The sequence below is a fragment of the Brienomyrus brachyistius genome, unplaced genomic scaffold (assembly GCF_023856365.1).
Source record: "Brienomyrus brachyistius isolate T26 unplaced genomic scaffold, BBRACH_0.4 scaffold617, whole genome shotgun sequence".
Taxonomy (NCBI): domain Eukaryota; kingdom Metazoa; phylum Chordata; class Actinopteri; order Osteoglossiformes; family Mormyridae; genus Brienomyrus; species Brienomyrus brachyistius.
In genome coordinates, this window is record NW_026042892.1 from 10402 (window position 1) to 17001 (window position 6600).

The 6600-nt window shown below is 44.7% G+C and overlaps 1 non-coding gene across 1 annotated transcript; it reads left to right on the plus strand.

Moving 5' to 3' along the window:
- The first annotated feature begins 6142 nt into the window (after window positions 1-6142).
- Window positions 6143-6214, plus strand: trnad-guc (transfer RNA aspartic acid (anticodon GUC)). The gene has a single exon. It is a non-coding gene; the product is annotated as a tRNA-Asp (tRNA).
- Window positions 6215-6600: the final 386 nt, after the last annotated feature.

The window sequence follows — 6600 nt, forward strand, 5'->3', positions numbered from 1 at the left end:
CCTTTTAAACACGAGCAGCACCTGACTGGGGGGCCCTACGCTGCGTGGTTTTTGGCTCAACTGTGTTTCCGTCTAATTGGCGTCAAAACGGTGGGTTTCATCAATGAAGGTGGTGTGTGGCTGAGCGGGTTGGCAGTCGCCGCCTATGACTGGAAGGTTGCCGGTTTAAATCCCACAGTCAGCAGAGTGACATCACCACTGGACCCCTGAGAGAAGTCCCTAAACCCCCAACTGCTCTAGTCTCAATAAAAGGTACATCTGCAAAATAAGCTGAATTTAGGATGTGATCCGCAGCTGCGTGGCTGCCATTCCCACCTCCTGATGCCGCCCCGGATGGGGATAATGGCCCACATAAACGCTGATGCTTATTAGCCCTGAGAGATGCTGCGCACCCAGCAGAAAGGGGCCCTAGTGACGGCCGGGATTAAGCCAGATACACACCACACTCTGCTCCTGTCCCACACTTTCATTCTCCACTCTCCTGTGTTATTCATGAACTCCAAATTACACTCAGCGAGGGTGCAGTTGCTCATTCCCGCAGCCTGCTGTCCTGTCTGTCTTCTGAAAGCTCTCGTCCCACAGAACATAGGCTTCTTCCCAGCTAAGTAAATATTTCATGATCACACTGAAGCAGTAGTGGGTTATCAGGCCTGAAGTGATATATTCCTCCCCCACAAAGTATGCATGGAGACACTCTGTGTGTCTTACTTAACGAAGATAAAACTCCCCCCCCCCCCCCCCCCCCCGTGAATTTTGCTGAGCTCAATGCTCTGGAGATGACGGAGATCGAAAATTATACCGGAAATGTTCCATATGTCCTTACAGATGTTTCCTTTGCCTTCCTTCATTGAACAAACCCGTTGTCGTGGGAGAGAACTGCACAACCCCCCAGCTCTCTGTGGGGGAATGGGACCCTGCCTATGCCTTCCTGCCAATCCTGCCAAGTTTCCCCTGTAAGTTGAAGGATCTCCTAACAGGCCTGCATGTAGATTAATGTCATACCCAGGACAAAGCAATTGCAGGTTAAGGCCCTTGCTGAAAGGCCCAACGGAGTAGAATCACTCTGGGCATTCACAGGATTTGAACCAACAACCTTCCACTTGCTTGCACAGATCCCTAGGCCCAGAGCCACCACTCTGCCCCACAACCTCAAAAAAATCCTAGAATCGCCCCCAGCCTGAGGCGATATTCGAGCTGCCAAGGTGCATTGAGTTCAGGTTTACCCAGTGTGTGCTTTACTCTAATCACAGCATACTGGGTTTTCGCCGGGGCAGATGTAGGGAGTCAGGGGTTTCGGGGGAGGTGCTTACTGGCGGTCTGTTGACGAGCCAGTAGGCCTGTTCCTGACATTCCAGCACGATGCGGTCCGCCTTGCGCCTCTGTTTGGCTGCCCTGGTAGGAGCAGAGCAGTCGATGGAGAGTCAGAAAGCATACTGGGTAATTAGCATATAGCGGTAATCACTGAACTGCAAGGTAGGGTTTTCATTTTTCTGTTTCCTTTTTCACTTAGAAATGGATTTCCGACTCTAGTGTTTAGGCTGAGGTCTGATTTAACAGATAGGAGGGAAATTATGACCACACACCATGTTACTTTTTAATTTAGGTAACATCATCATCCTCTTAATACGAGATTTATTCATCCATTCTCATCTGTCCCCTTGTGTGCATTTATGAAATTGATTTCATAGCTCGATGCGACAGTATTCCCGGGCTGGGGTGGGGTTTACCTGAGCTGCTCCTTCGCCTGCATCACCACGAAGTCCCAGGTGTGGTTGATCCGTTTGTGCAACATGTTGTAGCTGTCCTGCGGAGACGATGTTTAAATGCGACATTGCCAGGTCGCACGGCTGGCTGCGTTGCTGCATGGGTTCACGTTATGACTCACAGGCCGAACCCCTCCCAGGATATCAGCTGGCAGTGTCGGATTCACAAACCCTCTTACTGATGAGAACCTAAAATGCGTTGACCCTGACGCAACATGGCGGCAAGTTGGTGGATGTCTATGTGCGATCCTACTATGTGCATAATTGGTGGGAGGTTTTCTTACACAAAAATGTTCTGAGGGCAGAAGGAAAATGATTGGTTCGGATAGATAACCAATCAGATTGCAGAGGAGGCAGGACCAAGACATCTGATTGGTTGCTCCTGCCTCCTCTAGTTGCTCGGATCCACCTCATGTACAATCTAATTGGTTATCTCTCTGAACCAATCATTTTTCCTTCTACCCTCATAATATTTTGTGTAAGTAAAACTCCCATGAGCATTCAGCTATCACATGATCTCATCAAGCAATGCTTCAGACCAGCGAATAAGAATAGCATTGAAATGTACATAAATAAAAATTTTCTCTTACCTTTTCATAGTCTATCAGCTGCCCTTGCTTTCTGATATTCTTCTTAGTCAAATAAATCGCTTTAGAAGAGCAAAAGAAAGACATGGCAAGAAACTGTGTTTTTCTATTATTCTAGTAAAGGGAAGTAATGATGTAATAGGCGAGCACATGATTAATAATTGGTAATCACCGTAATCTAGCTCGGAGGCTGGCCACTGCTGAGAGCTCCAGAAGTACGGAGTCTAGCAAAAAGGAGATGCTGTCATTTGAAACTATTCAGAAGCAGCGTGACAAAGGTGCTTTGTGATTTAACATGTCAGGGACAAGGCGGGTGGAAGGCATTTTGCTACTTTAACTGGCATTGGTTCTCATACATCAGTGTTTCCCAATCCGGTCCTCGGCGACACACAGATGATCCACGTTTTTGCTCCCTCCCAGCTCCCTACCAGACAGTCTACGTTTTTGCACCCTCTCAGCTCTGGAGCCCGGACCAGATTGAGAAATACTGTCCTACACGGTAATTCCGCAGTCTCTCCAACGAATAGTTTCGATATGCGTGCCCCCCCACATGGCCACCACCCTCTCGCGCTGCCCTCCATCTGAAGAAACCGTGGTTTTAGGTTACCTGGAAGCGATACGGCGTCTCGTCGGGCCCCAGGACGAGCGTCCTGGGGTCCTTTAGGGGGTAAATGTAGCCGTGCTTCACGATCAGATTCCCCACATGAAGTGCCTCTGAAAACACACAAAGTGGTCACTCATTTCCACGTAAACTACTCAAAGCTCAAACAAATCCACTACTCGTAGCCCAGATTTAGGCATAGTAATTCTCTAAATTTTTGTCAGTGGAATACAGTAGAACACACGATAACTAGAAACTGAGTAGGCATATTATATTTTATTTTACGGTATAGCAAGTAACTGGAAAAAACGTTGACATGGTGCACAGAATAAGCCGCGGGGATGGTGCATTCCTCATCGGAACTATAATTAATTACGAGTAATTGGGACTTTCCACTTTCCGGCTGCCTCCGCGGCCATTGGCAGTCAGGCGCTCCCGGGGGTTTCAGACCGGCGCAGCAACAGCGCTGCTAGGGGGAAGCCTAGTGTTTACAGGGAGGGGTAACTGCTTACCGGGGCAACAGGTTTTTTGCCCATTCAAGTCTGTTAATGCATCTGCCATCTACTGCCTAAAAGTCCCCTCCTTTCCATTCCGACTTCTTTTCCAATCTGGGCTGTAAATCAGGGAAATCTGCTCCCTTGCTATTTAAAACCTCATCTGCATCGCCCGGGAATTCAGGACAACAGCGTCTTGCAGAAGTGCATAATGAGGGAGACGGATAGCGATATTTCTCCAGGCATGACTGACTGCCTCTGGCTATCAGCGAAGTTTGCATCGGGACTATCAAACCGTACAGCTCAGCATGCGTAGCGGCGCGACTCGGGACTGGCCTACAGATTATTTGTACTAATAGCCTCTCAGCAGAAAGATAAATAATTCAGCAGATAAATTGACGCCAGGGGAAGAAAATCCCAAAAGCTTCAGGCGAATGGGGTGTCTATGTTATGGACAAGCTCAATTCTGACATTTATTAATTCACAGGCTCAGCAATATCAATGGAACAGAACATGCTTCTGTCAGACACGTGAATTGCATATGCTTACACATAAATGCAGCTAGGCTAATCTGTTGTATGGATGACAAATTCTATTACTTCATTTGTATTTATTATTCAAAAGACTCGTTTATTTCTGTTATTTTATTACAAAAAAAAAAAAACCTGATGACGTCTTTCGCCAGCAGGGGCGCCATCGTCGTCACGAAGGGAAAAAAACAATCGATTAACCTCACATAAGAGCACCAGGTAACGCTTCCCTACATACTTCTCGGCCCTACCTTCTTCCATGATGGAGTACTTCTGAATTAGCCACTCCACGATATCATTTCCTGGGAAGGCATAGCGAGGAAGGCATCTAGTTAGAGTCGAGAAATGCATTAAGCCGTCATAAATCAAAAACGCTGAACTCGATAAATAAATTACATAAATAAATATGAGCGCAAGGAGATCGATGACAGTCTTAATGCACAGGATTCCCGAAGACCGCCGATGTATGGGCTTTCCTGTGAAGGGCTTAAATGACCATTAGGACCCGGCCCCCGGGACACTGCACGGCCGGGTGTAAGACAACCCGGGCGGCATGAAAAATTATTTTTAAAAAGTAAAATATGTATCGTGCACCTGTCATCGCATGTGGAATCACTGTGATTAACAGTCTTTGATTCTTCATCTTTATCCCCATGTCGGGATCTTGCATCGCCACAATGACTTGTTCAATCTGGGATAAGAAGAATAGTCAAAATCGTGAAATCAAGGTGACGACAGACATAGTGAAAACGTTCAACCTAGTAATATAATAATTGCTTAATGTGTGATTTGATATGTAATCGTTATATTCATCATTAAATCACCGGAGAGACACACTCATATATTTAGGCATATATATAAGTAAACTACAAGGTTTTTCCTCTGACTATCTTAACTGCACGTCAAAGACGTTATCGGATATTCCCGACTACAGACTTTCGGTTTGATCATTTATTCGCGTTATTAATTCGGCTCCTGATTACATTAAACTAAACATGCTCAGATTGTTACAACCTTTGCTTGTCGGTTATTTTTGGGATCTTTCTGGATGGGCTCAAGGCGGGGTCTGTAAGCACAAGCAAACTGCCAGCACTTTTGTTTTACATGAAAATAGTTTGATGTCGGCCTATTGCGTTATTGTCTGGCTATAATTTGGAGGCAATATTAAACAATAGGCCCATATATTGTAAATATACATGTTGTGTTGTTTTGTTGTTATCACAAACGTATAGCCTGATCATAAATTTCATGGATACCTGGATGTTGTATGTTCCATTATATTTATGAATGAATGATTTATGTGAAGTCTGGCTTAGATTCGAGAATTAATCATATAGATTAAAAAAAGTTTTCATTTAAAACTTATCTCATATAATAAAATCCTCGTCCGAACGAACATATGTCAGAATGAAAAAACATTTAAATTATTTTTGTGATGCATCAGTATCAATAGCTACAACGTCATAACAGATATAGATATAATGCGGTTCATACTTTTGAAGTTGATGCGTATCTCCCGAAAAAAATCAACTCCAGAAGAGTCCGCGTCTGTAAATGCCTGAACTTCGGAATCGATCCTACCTTTGTTAGGCGCGGCATCTGTGTCTTGCAGCTGTTCCCTTGGATAAAGATGTTAATTGTCATGCTTACAGCATCTCGATCTCCGGCGTTTGTGAAGTTGGGATTGATGCTGTCCTGTGTTTTTTTTTTCCTTCCACACTTAAGCTCTGCTTGTTACTGCCCCATAGCGGAGCGCAAGTGAAACGGACTACCGGAGATTTGCACTGTTTTTCTGTTAGTGTGTATAATCAAAATATGACTCAGTTTGGCCAGTTAGAAAAATATGATAATAGAAAAGTATTCTTTTCCTCTCACTTTTTTTTCTTGATTTAATTACCGACTTCACGTACTTACACTGTGTCCCGTTGCACGATGTAATATTGCGAAACTATGATTTTGTGGCAGTGTTTTGTAAAGGAATTTTCCGTTTAATCATCGTCTTAGTATAAAGCTATATGGTTGTTCTGGTATCAGTGGACGTACATTATGTATTTTTTCTTCTCTTGAGCACCATGGTCATGACATGAAGCTCAGTCATTGATTACTCGCAAATGTTAGTAGTCATCCGCTGTTTATCTTGAAGATGTAAAAGTAGTGCGCGTACATCTCCTCGTTAGTATAGTGGTGAGTATCCCCGCCTGTCACGCGGGAGACCGGGGTTCGATTCCCCGACGGGGAGAGTCTGCATCTTTTTGCCTCGGTCTCAAAAGGCACCAAGCTAGAACCGGCCCCGTGTTAGTGGAAACGGGGCTTGTGACTTGTACTCATGCATAATATTCTGCGGGTCGCTCAGCAGCGCAGCATATGAAACTAGACTCGGATTGTAAGTGTGTGGTTTTGATAATTGATGTATGGATGGATGGATCCTTAATAAGAGATATAAACAATAAGGTCCAGTCGCCAACTAATCATGTAAAATACGTCATAAACTCATGGTTGTTAAACCCAGAATAAAAATGAAGACGTATAACTAGGAAAGTCAACTTGCACATTTCAATTTTGGTTCGATATAATCACGTTGTCCTTAACCCTCCAGTGCAGGAGGGGACGGTAATGCGCATCGAA